At 37.2% G+C, this 23,111-nt stretch overlaps 1 protein-coding gene across 1 annotated transcript in view; it reads left to right on the forward strand.

Annotated features, from left to right (window-relative positions):
• RARB (retinoic acid receptor beta) overlaps nt 1-23,111 on the forward strand; it is a 725,134-nt gene that overhangs the window by 207,806 nt on the left and 494,217 nt on the right. The window contains exon 3 of the mRNA XM_072793005.1: nt 6,873-6,924. The gene's annotated coding sequence lies outside the window, so the exon portion shown is untranslated. The remainder of the gene's footprint in view (nt 1-6,872; nt 6,925-23,111) is intronic.

Raw genomic sequence — 23,111 nt, forward strand, 5'->3', positions numbered from 1 at the left:
ACGTAAGAACTTAAGGTGAGGGCCAGATGACACCCTTGGGTCTAGTTCCTGAACATTCTGTGGGTTATAGGGAAAGACACCAGAGACATATCCAAAACTCTTACCAGCTCTTGAATATATAAGTTATGAAATGAAAATGAATCCCTTTATACTGTCACACTGGGTGTCTTGTTCTTACAAGCTGTCACAGCTTGCCCCCTCTGCCCTGTAGCAACGGAATTACTCAAACCTTTCTTTCCCTCTCATATGATTGTAAGCTTTCTTGGGCTAAGAGGTGGTTCCCATCCTTATATGTATTTATCCTTATCCTTAGGTATTTATATTTGCTTTATTCCATATCCTTATCCATCCTCATTCTTCATCCAAGTGCAGTTTCCTTTGCTTTAGCAGGCACATGGTAAGCACTTCCTGAACTGAACTAAATCTTTGACAGACTGTAAGAGCCAAATACAGAGCATTGTTCTGGCATCCCAGCTCAGAGCCCCCTTCAGGAAAGTCTGATGTCCTTTCCTCTTAGGAACCTGTGATCCCTGGAGGGAAGTGTCTGCAACATTCTTGAGAATGACTTGCAAGCCAATAAAAAGAAATCCCATATCAATAAATAAAGCCCCCGTGTTGTGTCCCCTCAATGTTGATGGAGTACTGATAGGTCAGTGGGTTTGGAGGTCCCTTTGCTTTCGACATTAGGTAAAAACTTCCAAAGCTTCTGCGGAAGAGTTCAGTCAAATAGGGCGCCGGGGCAAGGTTAGAGTTTGTGGGTAAGGGCCCTATCTCTCTCCCTCACGGACCCTACAGACCCTCAAGCACCCTGATCCATGAAGTGCCTGACTGTAATCATCTTTTGAAATGTGAACTTCGGAAAGAAAAACTGACGAAATGCTAGGATGCTATGATCCTGCACGTTGCCCCGAAATGAACTGGAGCTCCTACTGGGGGTTTTGTGCACCATTGCCCTTGTCTTGCCCTTGAGGAGTTCTCAGTTTAGTGGGGGCTGTGTGGGACCCACATGGACACAGCACCAGTACAACTTGATCAGGGCTGGCATCTGTGGAGAGACCAAGGCAAATGGACCAAACTTATGTGGGAGGAAGTAATGTGGATTCATGTGGCTAACAAGAGAGAGACAAGCCTCTTACCCCAAGTACTCATTAATCCCCCCCCCCGTTACTTTATTTATTCATTCAGACTTCTTTGACAAGGGACACAGCTAAGCATTGCATGAAATATAGACGAATGGCTTGTCATTTGTTACCTTGAGAAGCTGATAGTTTAGTGAAGGAGAGAGATATGTGAAAACCTCTAAATCAGTAAGAAGAGATGGAGTCTCGAAGAGGCAAAGAGGAACCTAGCAAGGAACCACTTGTTTTCTTTTACCTGAGGAGATCCCAGAGTCTCTCTGGATCTGGTGGGCTGCCATGGGAACCCTAAGCTCACTTCCTGGTGTATTTGGATATGTGGGCTGAAGGCTACTTCAGGCAGAGGGCACAGGATTAAAAAGACAAAGGAGTTAGAAAACTCGGGTGTGTCAGTGACTTTCTCCTATCACTTGCCTCTGGGGTGGAGTGGGAGAGAAGAGGAGAAGAGGGCAGGGGTGGTAACGAGAAATCTGGAGAAGTAGGAGGGGCTGTATGTGCTAAAGAGACTCTGGCAAATGGGCTGTGGGGGGCAAACTGTGTCTGCTTAGCTATTTTGCCAAAGGGCAGCTCTGCTTAGGAATCTGAAAAGAAAACTGAGATTATTTATGTGCTACCACTGGCAATACGTCGGAGGCCAAGAGGAACGGAGAGTTATTGAGCTAGTTCAAAGCAATCTCGATTATTGAAAATGAATGAAATTGAATTCCACTTCCTACAGAGTCATTTATTGAGAGACAAAAGCAATTAATATTGAAAATAAAATAATTGTGAACTTCTGAACTAAATTACCATGCAGATATAATGTACTGTCTCATCAGTCTTTAAATACTTCATGTATTAGAAAATTGTAACACCAGTCTCTGAACTGGGGTCCTCAACATTATTAGCATTTATTCGCTCTGCTTTTGCCAGAGAGCGATTTTCAAGAGTCACAAATTAAAAGCCAAAGTTTCAGAAGTGTTATTCCAAATGTAAGCTTCACAACCATGTTGAGGTATGGGATTTCAGTTTGTAAATTAATGCTGGCTTTTGGTGTATTAAATACAAAACAACAACAACAACAACAACAACAAAAAACACAAACACAAAATCTGAACAACCCTGAACTTGTAAGGTATACCCACAGTTAGTTAACAGTCATTTTGGGGTATCATTGCAAATTTGGCATCGTCACGCGGTATATACTGCCAAGTACCATGGATGCATTTGATGGATGATGCTGTCATGACCTCAAGCATCTTGTGTCACTGAGTTATATACTGAGGGCCCTTAAGAACTGACAGTACCATGTGTGTACAGAGATGGCACATATACTGTAAGTCACACAAGGTCCAACTGGAACCACTGTTTTGGGAGAATAGTATAGGGTCTTGATGAGAACTGGTCACCCATTTTTCTTATTCGTCCCGGCTCAGGGAAATGAGCTGTCCTAGGTAGGCTTCCCCCAGCACAGCTGATGAGGATTGAGGAATATATTTAGGAAGAGCTGGAACAGAGCGGGACTGGAAAAAAGAAGCAGCCAACAAAGGGACAGTATCAGAAAAAAGTTTCCAAAGAGGAAGTTAGGTCCTATCTTGCTAGGCAGCTCTGGAACAAGTGTGGGACATACCCCAGAGTCCTCATCACCAGGAGCACTCCATTGGCATATTTATACTTCTTGTATCTGATGATCAGCCCACAAAATTATAGGTGCTGCCTGCTGATGTGAAAGCACACGAGGAAACTGGTCTGAACAAAGATGGGAAGGGATGTGAGGGGATGTGCACAGTGCCCTGAAAGTAGAGTATGCAAACTAGAAGAGGAACGCCTCTGAATAGCCAGAGATAGGCTCATCTAGAAAGGAATTGATATTCGGCCATCAAGAGTACTGGCTCAAAAATACATTAGAGTGCACAATTAGACCTATAACCACTAGTTTGCAAATTCAAATGTCTAAAATAAATGGTCTTAATATGGGTGTAACTATGGTTTGGACATTGATAGAAGACTTTCCAGAATATAGAAACCAGGCATAAAAAGCAAAGACTATCAAACCCTCTAGAGTCCTGCCACCTGTTTAAAAGTTGGGAGCATCTATTACTCTGACAGAGTAATAGATGCTCTTAGTATCCATTGTAATAAAATCTTTAGTATATGCCTAACACTTGCTTATTCATTTAATAATGACATATATCTCAGGGAAAATAAACCTTTATCTTGGTTGAGGGTTTTGCCATCAGCATTTTGGCAGGATAGGATTCTTTTAATTATTCCACAAAATATGGTGTTGTCTTTTAAAGACAAAATGCTGTCTCAATGCAGAGCTTCTGTTAATCCTCAGGATTTCCTTAATGGCCAATAACCCGCTAAAGTCCATGTAAATCAATTACTAGGCCTGGAGGTAAACCACACCATCAGTGTATAAGCCTTTGTTGTTAGATCTGCACCAGGTTGTATTTCATAATGGCATTCTCAAGTGTTTATCCGACATACCAGGACAGTTTTGGGTTTCCATAGTGATTTACCCTCAATTATCAGGCAGGTCACTAAAATGTTAGCTTCTAACCTTAAAGCTTATGAGCTAGTCTGAATGATTCCACTGTTACATTTAAGCTTTGCAAGTGTTTTGGCCAGAGACTTCTGTGCTTATTGCATTCAACACAGACACTAGGTCCTATTGACCGTTACAAACCAGTTGGGGATAGACGTTTCAGGAATGCTTTGCAGTAAGCACTCTTGTGTGATCAGGACTTGAAGTAAGATATTCCATTGTTAAGGGACTTAGGGTTACCATCATAATCTTTCCAGTTGTGTTTGAGAATAGGAGTTGGCTCTTGATAGCCCAATTACTTTTCCCCCCAATTAAAATTTAAAACAAAAATATTTATCCTGGAGACTGAATTTTAAATCTCAACTCTTTTAGAAAAATCATAAGCAAAAATAAGTATGAAAATAAAGCCTCAGTCTAGGTTGGCTTGCCTCACTGCCTGGATTTGCCAGAGAATTGAGTAGTTTTCCACTTCAGTTTTTGCTTTGAAGACTTGGCATAGGAGAGGCTTACTCATTCACGGATCCTATGGGATGAGAGCAGCTTCAAAGGAAAAATGAGAAGGACTTCTTTTGTTTCAGCTTCTTCATCTTGGAATTATATTTGTGCATGCTTTTATATTTTAAGAAGATGATGAACTTTTGTTTCAGACTCACTGGAGGAAGACTAGTCCAAATGATGGAGAAAGCTGAACTGTCAATTATTTTAAAAAAGAAAGAATATTTTTACTGTGAACCATACTTTTATTGTGGAGCTTGACCAATACAGACCTTTTAGAAGAGCTCTGAAATGGAATCACTGCTTAGCTAAGAATAGTTTCTCTAGAATTGGTTTAAAAACATGTTGCTTTGGAAGCCTGTCTTTATAGGTGATATAAAGATAGACTTCTGAGCAATCAGAATGTATCAATCAGTATGTATAGTTTTTTTTAACTAAACTCTTTCTTGATATCACCCAAGCTAATGCTTAATCATGCACTTTCACTTTGTTCAGGTTGTAAAAAAATGGCTTTCAGCATGAACTTCCTGCCCATTAACTTTCACCTAAATGGCACTAGGGTGCCATTTGGTTAATTATATTTGGAGTTCAAAGTTTTGATTATGGCTGATTTATCAGATGTAATCTTTTAAAGGCATAAAATTAAATAATAGGCAGTACATGTAAGGAAGATTAAATTTTCCTAAATCATCAAGATTGATGGTCTTGTTTTTCACAAATATACTGGATGCTGATATAGTATACTTTGCTTTTGTGTGTTAGGTTATGTAAGCTCCAAGTGGTTAAGTTCTGGGAATATTGTGCCAACCCATGGGTCGCAGGAACAAACTGAACCAGTCTAAGGACTTTTGATTTTAAGATGTTATAAAGCTTAAGTAGCTTTGTTCTTTTATCTAGTCCCACTGAACTATTTAATGAGATCTGTGCTAAATGAAGCAAAAAGAGAAAACTAGAGCTTGGATGGACACAAAACCAAGTAAAGGCAAATAAGCACAATTGTTATCATTTGTTTTAAAAAAGAGTAAGCAAACAAAAAACTTGGAAATTAAAGATCTGGGGTCCCTGGATGGCTCAGCGGTTTAGTGCCTGCCTTCAGCCCAGGGCATGGTCCTGGAGTCCCAGGATCGAGTTCTACGTCGGGCTCCCTGCATGGAGCCTGCTTCTCTCTCTGCCTATGTCTCTGCCTCTCTCTTTCTGTGTCTCTCATGAATAAATTATGAATAAATTAATAAAATCTTAAAAAAAAAAAAGAGAAATTAAAGACCTCAGAGAATGAGAGGGATGTGAAGGGATTGATGATCTTATTGCTCATTATCACTAGTTTTCATTTTCTTCAATACAAAGAAAAAATTCAGTTGATTATGCACCAGATCAAAATTATTAGATTCAGTAGAAAGGAAACACATACTGAATCCTTGAAATGACCAACTCCTTGAAGGTCTGATTATATAGCTAGGCATAATCTAGACATTTAAGTTATTTTTATAACTATAATTTACTACTCCTAAATAATTCTTACGGTAAACATAATATGTGATCCATGCAGTAATCTTGAAAATTACCAAAAGATCTACCTATAAATCTTTCAACAAGAGGTAACCAGAATTCACGTTTTGGCAGGTATCCACCCAGTCACTTTCTAACATGTGTAAATATTTATACATACGTATTTTTATAAGAAATAGAATGCTACTATACATTATTTTACAGCCGTTTTCTACTTTTTAGAATGAACATTTCCTCATGATCTTTTATATTGTTTTACATTATAATTTTAATGTCCACATGGTACTTCATTACATCGTTGCATCTCACTTGCACTCACCCAGCCAGTATTTACTTACATTTAAGATTCCAGGTTTTTATTTCTCTAAATAATGGGATGCCTGTCCTTTTCCTTACCTTTCATTATTTCCTCAGGGCATACTCCTAAAAATGGAATTTCATGGTTAAACTCTTAAGGCTTTGGATATATGCTTAACAATATCCCCTCAAAGGATCATACTGATGCATATACTTCACTAGCTGGAAATGTGTCCCCTCTCTCCATATATCGCTTGAACTGGATTCTTGTTTTGATTTTTAACTTTTTGTCATTGAAGCAGTCACAAAATGATTGTGAGAATGACTACTTTTATCTTATGTGATATTTAAATATATGTTTAATGACTTAGGATTTGTAATGTTGTTTTAAAATAAAACTATAAACAAAATCTAATTTAGAGGAAATGGGATCTGAGCATTCCGAGGACAAAGTTCAAGGTGATGATCTTTACAAAAGCAAGTCAACAAATTACAAATAAGAACATAAATAGAATGGGAACAAAAAAAGAAGTCCTGCTTAGAGAAAACAAGTTTGGAATCAGGGTAGAGAATCTTTATCCCCAAGAATTATAATTTGTTTTGTAATCTGATGAGAAATTTACTTCTAGATGGAGTTTTGAAAATATGATGGTATCTTAGAATTCCTGTGACTATTCTCTTTAAAGAGATTATAGTGAAAAAAATCTGAGAAGTGTGAATGGTCTGTGAAGACTATATTCTAACAAAAATAGTAAATAGGCTCTCCTGCAAACATCTCTGCTTATGACTGGTAGTTATCGAAATTAAATGATACAAAGAAAATTGAGTTGCCATGTTAAATACAGTGATAGAATGTTAGAATTAAAAGGAATTTGAAAGATTGTCTAACCCAGCTCCTTATTTTACAGATGAAATAGAGTACTGCAGAGATGATGTGATTTGCCCAAGGAGCCATACCTGGTGAGTAAAGAAAGAAGAAATAAATGAATTTGATCAAGTAAACATGATAAATGTCCTGGGTGTAGATAGAGAACTAGATTTGGGTTTCCATTACTAGCTGTGGGGAAAAAGCAGAAATTTTGTACAGACATGAACATAGATGAAGCATTTGGGCAAGGAAGAATTGACCAAATTTACTGTTACCCTGACAAGTCAAAGACTTGCATCACACAGATCCTCTTAAAATTCATGTTTTCAGATGTTTAGCAAAGCTTGGCTAGGCATGACTGTGCTAGAATGGTCCTGAGATTCCTCAAGAAAAGATTAACATCCTTGGCATGGAACTTTGCAATAAAGGAAACACTATAGTTTAATTCATAGTGATTTAAGAAGATGGAAGATTCTTGAGAGAAGAAATCTAATTATGGTGAAAATAAAATTTCATTTGCCCATCATTTCCTCCATTATTCATTAGAAAGATAAGTATGTACAAGGAAGAGCAAAGAGAAACATGAAAGTGTACTGGGGAAAAAATAAGGAATTGATGTAATGAATGCTATTTAACTATGAATTTCTCATATTGTGATCATATTTTAACTTAATCTTCAAGTGAACCTATTGGGTAAATTCAATTGGTTATTTTAAAACAGAATTCCTATAGCAGTTCCAAATAACTTCATTGCTTTTTCTAATTCATTTGGAATTTAATGCATTTTTTAATGACCTAATAACTTTGTTTTCTTCTCTAGTTGGTAGAGTTATTTAATGCATTTCTTAATGACTTTAATAACTTTGTTTTCTTCTCTACTTGATGGAGTTACATATTCTAGTTATAAACTTTAAGATTTGAACACAGCTTTCTTCTGCTTTATTTTGTTGTTGCTTTTTCTTATTAGGAGCCAGCTCCTTTCATCCAAATTTAAATGTAAACTGGAATAATTCTAATAATGCTGCAGTTTCACACCAATATATTGATCTCTTTCATTTTATATTCCTGAGAGCAAAGCATTTTATGCTTATTAAAGATTATTACTAATGATTATGGCACATAATTTAGAGAAAAAAGTTAAAATGACTCAAGCTGATATAATGTTCATTTTTGAGAAGAAGTATGTGAATAAAGTCAAAACATTTTAGAAAATGAACTTCTCCAACTTGATAATCACAGTATATGTTATAATGAAACTGAAATAATTAAAACGTTTTGGCACTGGCTTTTGAGTAAAGGAGATCGGTGGAACAGTCTAGAATGAAATCTGAAATATAGGAATTTCATGTAGGATAGAAGTGATATTTCAACTTAGTAGGAGAAATGACAAAAGGGTGAAGTAGCGAAGAGAAAAACAGACAACATAAAAATATAAAATATCTTTACAACAAAAGACAAAGCTAAAAATATAAAATATCTTTACAACAAAAGACAAAGCTAAAGCTTTTTTGTCAACAAATAGGGAACATACACATGTAGACACATCCATAAAAATAGGATAAACAATTCAGTGGGAATATAGACAAATAATATGAATTGGATATTGCCCAAAGAAATATCAATGGCCAATAAACAAAATGGAAAAAAAGGACACAAGGATACTAATACTTATATAGTATTTTTATTTTAGACTGACAAAATGTATGCTTAATAACTTAAAACATCAAGCAATGGGGAGACCATAGGAACATGTCTACTGCCTTTCATTGTAGATGGAAATGTGAAGTGAAACAACTTTTCTTGAAGTGAAATTGGCCACTATCTACTAAAATTCCAGTAATAGGTATCCTATCACTCAACTGTCTAATTTCTTAGAAAATAACTCTTAGAGATTACTCAAGTTCCAAAGGTAGATGTTCAAGATGTTCATTGTGCTTTGTTTGTAATAGGAAAAAAAAAATAAAATAGAAGACTTGCTAAATAAATCATGATGCCTCAAAATACAGAAATGATCTGTAGTTTTTATGAAAATACAGTAAATTGACATCAGATGACATGATAATATGTTGATGGTGATAAATACTATATACATTGCATAATCTTGTTTCATTAAAATAGTACCTTGTAATTTAAAAAGTACTTGTCTCTGGGTATGGAATTGGAGAAGTAGGTAGGTTACTTATTCATTTATATATAGTTGACACACAGTATATTAATTTCAGGTGTACAACTTAGTGATTTGACAAGTTTATGCATTATGTTTACCAGAAGTATAGCTATACATGTCCCACTGTATTGTTATTACAACATTATTGACCGTATTCCTCATGCTGTGCTTTTTATTCCCATGACATACTCATTCCATAATGGAGGCCTGTATCTCCTTCTTCTTTTCACCTCTTCTGCCCAACCCCACCCTCCCCTCTGACAAACATCATTTTATTTTCTGTATTTATAGTTCTGATTCTGCTTTCTGTTCTTTTTTTTAATTCCATTTGTGAACGGAATCATATGGTATTTGTCTTTCTCAGTCTGACTTGTTTCACTTAGCATAATAACCTCTAGGTCCAAGATGTTGACTCAGAAAGCAAGATCTCATCCTTTCTATGGCTGTATTAATATTCCATTGTGTGTATGTGTAAACATACATATCACCTTTTCTTTATCTATATTGATAAAAAAGAGATTAAACTGTCACTATTTGCAGACCACATGATACTACACATAGAAAATCCTAAGGATTCCATCAGAAAACTATTAGAAGTAACAAATTCAGTGGAGTGGCAGGATACAAAATTAATATCCAGAAACCAGTAGGATTTCTAAACACAGTGAAGTTGCAGAAAGAGAAATTTTTAATAATACCATTTACAATTGAGTCAAAAAGTATAAAATACCTAGGAATAAATTTAACCAACGAGATGAAAGACCTTATTTGAAAACTAGAAAAAACTGATGAAAGAAATTGAGGATGACAGAAATGGAAAGATATTTCACACTCATGGATTGGAAGAATTAACACTGTCAAAATGTACATATTACCCAAAGGTATCTACAGATTCAAAACAATCTCTCTGAAAATGGCAAGGGTATTTTTTGCAAAACTAGAACAAGTGACACTAAAATTTGTATGGAATTACAGAAGACCCAAACAGCCAAAGGGATCCTGAGAAAAAAGAACAAAGCTGGAGGTATTACAATCCCAGGTTTTAAGATATACTGCAAAGCTGTAGTAATCAAAACAGTATGGTACTGGCACAAAATAGACACATAGATCAGTGGAACAGGATAGAGACCCCAGAAATAAATCCACATATAATCAATCTATAGCAAAGAAGACAAGAATGTACAGTGAGAAAAAGACAATGAAACTGGACTACTTTCTGACACCATACACAAAATAAACTCAAAATGTATTAAAGACTTAGACATGAGACCTGAAACCATAAAAATCCTAGAAGAGAAAACAGGCAATAATTTCTCTGATATCAGCTTTAGCACTATTTTTCTAGATATATCTCCTAAGGCAAGGGGAAACAAAGCAAAAATAAACTGTTGGGACTACATCAAAGTAGAAAGCTTTTGCACAGCAAAGGAAACCATCAACAAAACAAAAAGACAACCTACCAAATGGGAGAAGATATTTGCAAATAATATATCCTATAAAGGGTTAATATCTGAAATATATAAAGATCCCACACAATACAACACCAAAAAAAACCAAACAGTCTGATTAAAAAGTGGGCAGAGGACCTGAATAAACATTTTTCCAAAGAAGACATATAGATGGCCAACAGATACATGTAAAGATGCCCAGTATCACTCATTATCTGGTAAATACAAGTCAAAACCATGATGAGATATCTGCTCATGCCGGTTAGAATGGCTAAAATTAAGGAGACAAGAAACAAGTATTGGTGAGGATGTGGAGAAAAAGGAACCCTTTTCCCTTTAGGTGGGAATATAAATTGGTGCAGCCACTGTGGAAAACAGTATGGAGATTTTTCCAAAAGAAACTTTTTAAATTAAAAATATAAATGCCGGGGATCCCTGGGTGGCGCAGCGGTTTAGCTCCTGCCTTTGGCCCACGGCGTGATCCTGGAGACCCGGGATCGAGTCCCACATCGGGCTCCCGGTGCATGGAGCCTGCTTCTCCCTCTGCCTGTGTCTCTGCCTGTGTCTCTGCCTCTCTCTCTCTCTCTCTCTCTCTCTCTCTCTGTAACTATCATAAATAAATAAATTTTAAAAAATATATATAAATGCCGTCTGATCCAATAATTCCACTATTATTTACCCAGAGAAAATGAGAGCACTAATTAAAAAAGATAAATGTGCACCTGTAAATGCACTTGTTTATTGCAGCATTATTTATAATAGCTAAGACCTAGAAGCAACCTAAGTGTCTGTCAATAGGTTATTATCTTACTGTCTGTTTTTAATATGTATTCTGGTTAAAGGTGCTTTTAAATGTATTATATTTTTCAAATGAAATATATAATTAGCATATAAACATGGAAAATAATAAAAAAGTGAATGTAGAACAATAAAAATAATGGGTACCGAATCTATTTTAGTCTTGTGGTAACTCACTGCATAATTACAATTTTTGTTTTTTTAAGATTTTATTTATTTGTGAGAGAGAAGCAAGAGACAGAGCATGGGCAGGAGGAGGGGCAGAGGGAGAAGCAGACTCCTCACTGAGCAGGGAGCCCAAGGTAGGGCTCGATCCCAGGACCCTAAAATTTTGACCTGAGCCAAAAGCAGACGCTTAACTGAATGAGCCACCCAGGAGCCCCCCAAATTATGTTTTGATATATAACATAAAATGAGTTATCTTCACTGAAATGTATATCTTCAAGAGATTTTACCCTTAGGTATATACCCAAGGAAAATGAAAATATGGCTGCACAAAATTTCTTTATACATGTTTATGAGCATTGTTCATAATTAGCCAAAATATGGAGACCACTCAGGTTTTCAATGATGATAATGGATAGATGTGGTACATCCATACAATGGACTATTACAATAATAATAAGTAAGGTACCAATGCATGCCATAACCTGAATAAACCCTGAAAACAATATGTTACATGAAAGAAGCCAGTCGCAAAAGAACACATGTAGGATTTAATTTATGTGAAATGTCTAGAATATGTAGATATAGAGACAGCAAGTAGATTATTGGTTGCCTGGTGCTGAGGCTAGAAGTAGTAAGAGAAGGAGCTACTGCTAATGTGTGTGGGCTTTTTTGGGGGAAAGATAAAATTGTTGTAAAAGTAGGTCCTGGTGATGGCTGCACAACTTTGAACATATTAGAAACACTGAATTGTGCACTTCATATAGGTGAACTTTATGGTCTATGGATTATCCTAATAATGACTTTTCAAAATACCTAACTTCCCTTGGATATTTTAGACAATTTCTGAGATCCTTTCTCAGAGTAATAAAGATTAAGAATAATGGAGTGTTTCAGTAATCTGCAGTTGAGTCTGAAAGGTAACATAACCTTTTAATAGCCACAGAAGATTTCCCAGAAGCTGGGATCACACAGTGGTTGTACCAGCCATAAGTTAAGCCCTACAGAAAGGAAAGTATTTTATGCCCCTTTCAGTTCTCCTCCAAAACTTCTGATTCTCTTGATAAGAGAGGCTATTTGATGGCATTTCATCTGCTGTGGCCCTTTTTAACAAAGATAGACTAGTCCTGACTCTCGGAGCTAACCTCAGATCACACCATCTAACCAGGACTCAATTAAATTGTTTCCATGCTTTTTATTTTTTATCTTCTACATGAGGTCCATGAAGCTGATTTATGGCTTTTGGAAGATTATAACCGTCCATCTTAAACACATTTATTCAAGTAAAAAACGAGTGTGCTAACCTAAAGAGAAATAATGAAAGTTGTTGACCTAAAAAGTCAAAATGTGTGCTAATGGAATCAGTTTACCTAAAGTCTGAGGAACAATTTAAAGACTAAGCAGTCATAAAATCTTGGAGTCTAAAGATGTCTGTAGATGATTGAGTTCAAGACATTTGTTTTATAAATGAGGTAACACAGACCCTGGCAAGTTAGGGACTTACACAGGTTCACATTTTCAGACCAGGCCTCAAGATAAGAAAAGTGCTGGTAACTAAGACAAGGTCTCAGAAGAAGGTGTGGGTTGGGTGAACTGAAGCAATGTTGTTAACTGCTCCATGCTTTAGCGATGCTCAGTTAGGGAATGCTGTGATTACCAAATTCCAGGTTACAACTGTCTCCCTATTTCTAGTTGCATTGGGTGTTTGTGAACTTTTGTTGTCAGACGCAGCCACAGAACTACAGAGGGAGGGGGGTTATGAAAGCCAGTGGGGAGGAAGGGCAGGCCTATCTTGCCTTTTTGTAAATGCCAAAGCTAATTTCAATGATTGCTTTAGCGATATAATGATAACCAAGATTAAAGCAAGCAGGAATCCACTTTAGGATATGAGAGCTGGAATTTTAGATTTCATTATAAGATTGGCATTTCAACAAAATAGTAATATAATGGCAATGGATTTCCATTTTTTCTCCATTTCTATTGAAATATTATCTCATAAATATACTTTGATACAAAAGAGATCTCTCAATTTCATGAGAGCCCTATTTTATTCTTATGCTGACTTATCCCTAAAATATCTTTTTGATGTACAGCTTCAATATTCTTTCCAATGTCCATGACATCAGCAATCAAAAATGGCATTAGTTTTAGTTTTTTTCACATATAGTTGTAGGTTATCCAAAAAAAAGAAGAAGAAGAAAGAGTTCCTGCTTAGTGCTCACTGAAACATCCTTCTGGTATTATCAAGAGATGTTTCTGGTTAATGCAGCTAATTCTTCCAAGAGGAGGAAAAAAAAATACCATCCATGAAGGGAGGCAAACTTGCCCACTACTATTCTAAAATGTATGTAAGGTATACAGGGAGGGAAGGAATACTTTTTTTTTTTTTTTACATATTAGTATTTCTTGTATTAAAGGAAAGGTCGTGTTTTCCCAGATTCTGTTTAAGAGATGGAAGTTGTGAGACCACGCAACTGGATGCCAGAGTTCTGAATCTCTCTATCCTGCTATGCTTATAGGTCCACGTAGTTAACTGCAGACCACATCCACAGGGGTCAGCCTTCCCAGGCCCCAGGAATGAAATCTTTCACCCACCAAAACTGTTAACTTATAAGGGTACTGATCAATGAGGATCATTTAGTTGGAGAAAGTAATAAATCGGTTAAGTATGCTTGATTTTAAGTACCATTCTGGAACCTCACTTTACTTTTAATTTTTTCTCCCTTCTGGAGTTACTCTGACATTCTTATAAAGTTTTTGTTAGGATGTTACTTATGAAAACCCCTTGCAAAGAATCTGACATTCACCTGGTTTGCATATAACTCCTATCTACATCAAATACTACTTCACGGAAACTTTAGCTTTTTGAAATACTGGCATTAGAGAATTAATCATTGGGTTAATAACCATGCTTTTTCTCTAGATGGTCCATTTTTTTTAAAAAAAGATGAATGCTTTGTTACACAAAGAATGTGTTAAATTACAGCAAAAACATAAATGAACCTTTGAAGTAGATTAGCAGCACTAGCTGGTGTTGATAGTGTTACACTGATTCTAGCATTATAGAAGTATTTTCACTAGGCATGCCACATATTCTGATCAATTTCTGTTGCTATACCTATGATCAATTAACAACCATGACCAACATATAGACATGAATATGATTGTTTCAGCCAAAGCATGACCAGAATTCCTGGCTACTTTCCCTATCATGGTGGATAGAAAATAAAAGTCCCTTAAATAAATGTGTAGTTAGGTAATATTCAGTACCATACCTGAGGCTCTAGGTTGTGAATGTCCTGTATAAATCAGCCACATATGTGAAAAATAATGCCAAGGCTGGCTCATGGATGAAAGACATTGGTAGCTTGACCCAGGAGGAGGAGGAGCTACTGTTACTTGGTACAGCTCATGGTATCCACACTTTGGCCTTTGATATTGCTCTCAAAAAGGATTCTGTAGAATCCCTCCCTCTAAACAATAAAGGAAACATTTTCTTTTTTTATTTTTAAGATTTTACTTATTTATTCATGAGAGACACAGAGAGAGAGGAAGAGACATAGGCAGAGGGAGAAGAAGTTTCCCTGCGGTGAGCCTAATGTGGGACTTGATCCCAGGATCGTGAGATCACAACCTGAGCCAAAGGCAGACACTCAACTGCTGAGCCATCCAGGTATCCCAGGAAACATATTTTTAAGGAATAATTTTTAAAAGGAAGAAATTGGTACTGCTTTCCTCTATGATCCATTAACTAGTCTGGCAATGTGCTCTACTCGCCACCCCCACCCGAACACAAGGATGAAAAAGTTGGACAGTGCCAGCTATAGAATAAACATTTTTTTTCTGAATGACCCACAGCTCCCTCATTACTGTGATGTCTAAAGAAGCTGCTGCCTTTTCATTTTAATGTGAGAGACATAATTTTCTTGTTGTTTTCCAAGGCTGTCAGATAATAGACAAATTGCCTTTGATAAAACATGCTTTCAATTTCTCCAGTGTAATAATTCAATTTTCATTTTCATAAGGGATTGTTTATTTTGATGGCTTGAATTGGTTGACTAGGATGTCAGTGTCTAGTGCTCATCAGTAAAGATTGTAGTGTGAGTTATAATTCAGGAGAGCATATGTTACTCTCAAATTTATTATGTACAAATGCTTTTCTGTGTTTAATTCTTGAAAATCAGGAGTGACAACTCATTTGAGGAAATAATTTCTCTTGGTCTGTTTCTCTCTAAAAGTCACTTAGACACAAAGACAATTTGTGCAACTATTTATTCAAGAATTTGCACAGTGCTGTTTATTGAAGAGATATGGGTTCTAACTCCTGGAAATTTCAACTCCTATAATTCCTGCAAATGGCTCATGTTCCTCTTCTTTACGTCACTACCCTGACTGTGTGTATGGACATACATACCTTTCTCTCTTGCTGTATCAATACATAAAGCAGACCTCAAAAGAACTTTAGTTTAAAAAGAAATAAATGAAAGTAGTATATATACATTGTAGAAAATTCTAATATCAGAAAAATGTTAAAATCATCTGTTAAATCCCTGTTTACTTCTTTGTCCCCATCTTATTTAAATCTCTTATAATTAAGAGATTAATATCTGAAAAGTTCTTCTGTTAACTATCTTATCTTATCCAGTCATGTATTCATTGTGCTAAGGCAGAGGAATCCAGCACCTTAGTATGATGCTGTGCCATCCTTCCCCTAAGCCCTGCCCTAATTCCAGTCAACAGCTGGGCAAATAGTGAACCCCTAACACACACCAGACACCCGTGTGAGGACACACAGGTGAATAATTCATAGGTCCTAACTAGCAGATATAGATAGACATGAATGTGTTGAGGAAGTGCCCTAGCAAGGGTCTGGCTAACCTTGAAAGGCAAGCATTTCACATAGCTTATAGAGGGAAATGTCTGCCTGGAGAGACCATTTGAATGTTCTTGGTATATGAAAGATGATCAAAACCATATGCTCAATTATATTCCCTAAAAAAGTATAGAGAAGAGAAGTAAACACAGTTCCAAAATTTGGAGACCTCTAATGGTTGGCAGGAGGAGGTGAGCTGTGAAAGAAATGAAAAAGAAACAGAAGTAGCTGAAAAACAAGAAAATGTGGTATCCAGTAGGCACAAGAAGAGAACGTTTCAAAATGGAGGAAGCGGTCCATTGGATATAATGCTATTTGTTAATAAGGTATGAAAGATGATCATTAGTTTCAGCAACATAAGTGTTATTGGTGACACTGACAAGAGCTGTTTTATGAGATGTTAGCAAGAAACCAGAGAGGAGTAAGTGCAGAGGCATTAGCAGAATCCCTAAATGCCTTTTATCACATTTTAACATGTTAATGTAATTATTTGGTATATGGTTCTGATGTTTCCATTATTTAAAATGTGGGCTCTGGGGATCCCTGGGTGGCTCAGCGGTTTAGCGTCTGCCTTTGGCCCAGGGCATGATACTGGAGACCCGGGATCAAGTCCCACATTGGGCTCCCTGTGTGGAGCCTGCTTCTCCCTCTGCCTGTGTCTCTGCCTCTCCCTCTCTCTGTGTATCTCATGAAAAAATAAATAAAATCTTTTTTAATTAATTAATTAATTAATTAATTAAAATGTGGGCTCCTTGTGTCTTACCTTTGATGACCCTAGTCATAGTACTATACTTACTACATACAAGGTTGTCAGTAAATACTTGGTAAGTAAATCTTGTTTCCCACAATTGCTCCTCCTTCTGGACTTCAAATTCTTCTTTCTCCTTGCTTTTCCTACATTTGATAGACTGCCAGGTTTTATCCATTTTTCTGCAACATCTCTTGATGTCACAGTTTTGGTTAGTTGCACATTAACTCCTTTTACTCCAAGAAATCAAATCTTCAGTTAAGAATTAAATTATAACCCCAAAATTAAATTATATGTATATAAAATCCCTCCCCTCCCACTCTGTATGTGTATCTCCTTCCTCCTCCATCTCCTCCCCTCCTCTCCCCGGAGTAAGTGTATGTATCTCCTCCCTCCCTTTCAACTCCTTTTCCTCCCTGTCCATCCTTTCCCTCATCTTTACCTTTTTATGAGAACCTAAATGCCATTTTGACTCAGAACATACAAGTTGTGGAAGTAGGGAAGAATCACTAATTACCACACTTGTTTCATGGAGAGATATTTGAAAGCTAGTTTGAGGACCATAAGAGATTGACGTGAAAACTAAAAGAACAAATCTTAAAGGAGTAAAATTTGGGGAATATTTAGATTAAATAAAAAGTCTCAAATTGTTGAACAATGAAGATTCTGTGATTCTGTGTGTGCCAACTTCCCCTTTGGTTAATGACACCAAGAGAAAACAGAAGTTAGGAAGTGGGATATTAGCTCCTCTTCTCTTTGTCCCATCCATGGCGATGCTTTAATCCTTAGGCACCCATTAACTAAATGGATTTGACTGAGCTTCTGTGTCCGGTGGTGCAGTCCCTCAGCGCAGAGCACTGCCTGGGCTGCTGAAGGATGAATCTGATTGAGGCAAGAAGCGCCATCTATAATGGTGGCCTCATCTATAATGGTGCCCGCCTTTACCTCCTGTAATGCTCAGGGGAGGAGCAGCTTATCTTCAGGATGGCCAATTCTTTATGGTTAGTATCAGAAATGAGCCTATCAATCAGCCACATGAGACTTTTAAAGGGGCACCAGGGCCATAAACTTTATGAAAAAGGCTAGAGATTGCATTCAGCCCTCAAGCAGATACACAATTACCCTAAACCCAGTTCAGGGCAGGGAGACTAAATCTTCTTTTTAAAAAACAAAACAAAACCTGACAAAGTCAAGACCCCCACACTCATCAAGGCTTTTAGAAGCAAAGAGATAAGAGATAGCAGTTGTCAGACAAATCATCTCTCCTATAGCTGCGCAAAGACAAGAAGAGGAAGGGCAAGGAAGGAAATGGTAGAGAGAAAGGAAAACTATTAGGCTGGAAGGGGAAGAAAAAGAAGAAAGACTAAAGAGAGATGTTTCTGGAGTCTGTAAATCCTTGCCTGCTTATGAGATTAACTCATTGATATTGAAGGGACTTGAAAAATCTCATTGATTTATTCACTGTAGGCAGAAGTTAGAGAAAATCTCATTTTCATGAGCTTCCCTTCCTATCACTCAGTTCCCTGGTGACACAGAATGTAAACCTTTTCTAAGGGTTTTCCCAGACAGTTTGACATTTTGTTGAATTAACTGGCATATATTGTACCAAATTTATATGTGGCATCTTTCCACCCAAGCAAGTAATGATTTTATGCTGAATAGAGTTTTGGGGGGTACTAGGAGAACTCTGGAAACTTTCTAGGGTGATCTTGCTTCTGAAGTCACCTGTCTGCCTTGAACACCCCCCACCCCCTATATCTCACTGCCTACCCACCTGGATATAAATGGTGAGGGCATTCTAAATCTCAGCAGGATTCTTCTTTGACACCAGAGATTGGTCCCCTGAGGCTCCCTGTGTATGCACTGTCACAATGTTTTATCTGGTAGATATCAAGAACATCTGAAATATTTGGAAAAAGGTGTGAGGAGGAAGGTTAGATGAATGAAGCATCATATTGCTGGTACAGCTGGCTCTGTTTTGATCCCAGTGGCAAATATTCCATATATAAATGTTGAGCTAAAAGTGAACAGTCTATATGTTGGTGTGTCCTCCGTTTAGGAAGCACATGCCATCTAACTACTGCTATGAATGACTGTGAGGCAGAGTATGTCTGTAGTTTCCGAGGGCTGCTGAAATGAAATTTCATGAAATGGGTGGCTTAAGATAACAAATTTATCATCTCTCACTTCTAGAGGCTAGAGGTCTGAATTCAAGTATCCATGGGCCATGCTGAAACCTATAGGGGGCAAGTCTCCACCTTTCCCATCACCCCATATCTTCCTTATGTCTTTATGTCTTCACATGACTGCCATCTTATAAGACATGGAGTCCTGTTGCATTGGGGCCCTTCTTCCACAGTGATTTTAACCTATTTATATCTGCAGTAATTGTATTTCCAAATAAGATCACATTCAGGGATTAAAACTTTTTTTTTTTTTTTTTGAGAGGGGCGGGGGCATAATTTAACCTGTGACAACAAGAAATGTTTGTTTGAAATCTTAACCAAATAGATCTAGACATATTTCTAGTTCAATATAATACACAATTAACTAGAAATCACTGGTATCAAAGGTTGTACTAGGTGCTGTTTGAGTTCTATGAGATGATCAATATAAGATCCTGTACACATACACACACACACACACACACACACACATATCCACAACCTCTAGGTACCTGAATACAGCAGTATTGCATTATTAAACATCTTTCAGACAGAGATATAATTATATGAAAACTTTCATACTTTTAATACACAGGTCAAAATGGATATCATAGTGATTAATAATAGTTGCTAATATTTATATAGTACAAAAACATTTGCCAGGCACAATTCTAAGTGCTTTACATTCGTATACTCTCCATGACAGTCTTGTATGGGGTGTACAAATAAGGTCAAGCCTTTTTCTTATGGAACTTATATTCTCATGGTTTGTTTTCTAGTCCCTGTGGGTCTGAATAGTTTCATCTTTGAAATGAGATTAAATGAACCTCAGGATCCTTTCGTGCATGTCTAGTGCACTAGTACTGTTGTCTCCATTACTTAGTTGCTGTAGTTTTGGGAAGATGCAGGCACCAGAGGGTTTTAGTGTTTAAAACATAGCTGGAATGGATTTCACTCTTGAAATTTCTTTGCCTTGGGTCGCTGAGTTGACATTGACCAGACTGAGTCCGCCATATTTGTTTGCGGTTTTGAGTGTTGCAGACAGAAATGAGTAAAACAGTCACTAAAATAAAAGATGGCCATTTGAAAGTAAGCTCCATGACCGCTAGAATTTCTCTCTGTTCATTGCTATTTCTGTATTGTCCAAAAGAGTAGCTGGCCCGTTAGAAGATGTTCAATAAATATTTGTAGAATGAATGGATGGCAGTAATTAGCAGGCATTTGAAACCCAAAGCTTAAATCATACCATGGAAAACAGTGTTACTGGCTTTTGGTACTTACAAACAAAATGTCCACTGTAAAATTGAAATTATATATTATGCTACTTTGGATAACTGATTTACTGAAACAAAACCACACTAGAAAGGCCAGCAATATTTCATTCCCAGACACCTAAACCAACATTAATAATCCATTACTTTGTCTGACTTCAGTGAGTGGGTAGTTTGTGTGGCATTCCTTCTTTTAACTGCTTCACACCAAAGGAGGAAAATAAACAGGAAGCTCCTTTACAACCTTAGTTCCTTTCACTTCTCCTCTGGACCACAGATTACCTCCTTTTTTGCTGGCGATATAATTAGTTGACTTAAAGGGATGATAAGGAATTATGAGATGCTGATGTCTGGCATGATTGAAAAGGTAAAAGGTGTGAGTTGGAAAATATTTAGAGAAGAAATACATTTCACAGTACAAGAAGAGATCTTGCTGAAAATCACTTTTCAGTCTAAGGTGGTGAATAAAATAAATGGTAGGACATTGGGTAATAAGCAAAAACAAAAACAAATTCCCAAAGGTGCTTGGGAGCCATCGATACAGTGTCTCACATGCTTTTGGGATCTACTGTTTTCAAGATAAATCATGCCATGAGTAACATATACTATTTGGAGAATACAAGTGGAGCATGAGCAGAACAAGCTGCCTCTCACCTTTCTCTGTAAATGCTTTCCTTTGAAAAGTTCTTATTTCTGTGTTTATATCTCCTGCTAGAAGAAGTCTGCATGAAGATTATGTGTCAAGTGGCCCGTGTGTGTGTGTGTGTGGTGTGTGTGTGTGTGTGTGTATATCTTTCCCAGTTCCCCTGCCTCTATGGTACAGTTTACAAACTAAAGTACATTTAATTTTAAAATCTAGAAAAATGTGGGAGTTTTTTTTCAGTGACACCTTTAAAAAAAAGAATTTTAGAGAGCTGAAGGGTGGGATGGGACAGGGGATGGGTAGAGGGAGAGAGACTGAGAATGAGAGTTTCAAGCAGACTCTGTGTTGAGCATGGACCCCGACATGGGCCTCAATCTCACAACCCTGAGATCATGACCTGAGCTGAAACTGAGAGTCAGACATTTATTTTTTTTTTTTTGAGAGTCAGACATTTAAACTATGCCCCCCACCCCAGGCACCCCTTTCAGTGACACATTTTCAGTCATACCACTGAGCAGTTTATCATATTACCTCAGAACAGCCAGTTGTTGGGGTTGGAGCCTAAAAAGATCTGAAATAATAAATAAGGAATGATCCCATTCAGAAACAAAGAGCCCTTTTAGGGGGGTACAAGTGAACTACCTCATAGTAATAATGTTTTATAACATCCCAAGATTCCTATATTAAGTGGATTATCGATTTGCAGATGCAAAAACGAAAAGGACAAAAGAAAAAGGGACTAATACCATTTAGAAGCCAAGACACTGATACAGGTACCTTCTTATTTTTTCCTCGAAGTTTAGCAGGCATAGAAATTACTTTGGATAGCTAAGAAGGGGGTTTCATATTATTCTGACCTATTTTTTTCCCTGCCATTTAAATACTGGCATTCCTTTATCCCAAAAGAGTAAGAGGGACAACTGAGTGATTAAGCTACCTCAGGATATGAGGTCCAAAGTCAAATATCAGCAGGAACCAGGCAAGTGATGTACATGTGAGAGATGATTTGGGAATAATAAGAGAATGCCAGAGTCATAATGAAGCAGAGAGTCTATGTTCCTTATAAAGGGGTAGTGGGATTTTTTTTTTTTTTTGGTAGTGGGATTTTTTAAAAGATTTTATTTATTTATTCATGAGAGATACAGGCAGAGGGAGCAGCAGGGAGCCTGATGAGAGACCTAGGATTACACCCTGAGCCAAAGGCAGATGTTCAACCGCTGAGCCACCCAGGCATCCCAGGGATAGTAGGATTGATGCTAGGTCAGGATGTGGCCCCGGGCTGCCAGGATGCACTAACTGTTCTCCCTGCCCTCCCTCTCAGTGTGTGGGATCACTCAAATTTAAAACACTGTACAGGCCATCAGTTTGCAATCTCTGCCTTAGGTGGTTGTCCCAAGGTTGCATCTCAGAACAGCTGTTCTGAAAGTGAGTGGTGAGGTTCCTTAGGCAAAACAGTTTGAGAAACACTGGGTTAAACAGTTAACTAGCTTTCTTGACTGCAGGGATTCTCAGAACCTTAAATGTATTACTTATAAAGTGAACCTTCAAGAGGAAGTTCAGGGTACCCATCATTTCCCAAACTGCTCTGACCTTTGGACCCCTTGCTGTGGATACTTCATCAATGTACTTTGAAGGACCATGCAGTAATTTACTTTGCAGTAAATAATGTGAGTGTAATTCCTGTAAGTGAAAATGCAAGAGGAAACTGTAGATGCAGAAAACAAACAGCCCTGCTAAAATTAAGATGCCTGTAAGTGACCTTGACAAGTTGGAAACCATGATTTCAAGCTATGGAGTAGATGGGGGAAACAGTGGTGTTTTTTTTTGTTTGTTTGTTTTGTTTTGTTTTGTTATCAGCTACTTTGTGAATTAGACTTTGTCAGCAATGGAGTGTTTGCGTTTTTGAGTTTTGAAGTGAGAGTGAGACTGGAGATAAAGGATAATCTATTCTGCAGAATTTGGTGAAATCTTGACTTCTGATAGTCACCCATTCAACAAATT

Source organism: Canis lupus, chromosome 22 (genome assembly GCF_048164855.1).
Source record: "Canis lupus baileyi chromosome 22, mCanLup2.hap1, whole genome shotgun sequence".
Classification (NCBI taxonomy): domain Eukaryota; kingdom Metazoa; phylum Chordata; class Mammalia; order Carnivora; family Canidae; genus Canis; species Canis lupus.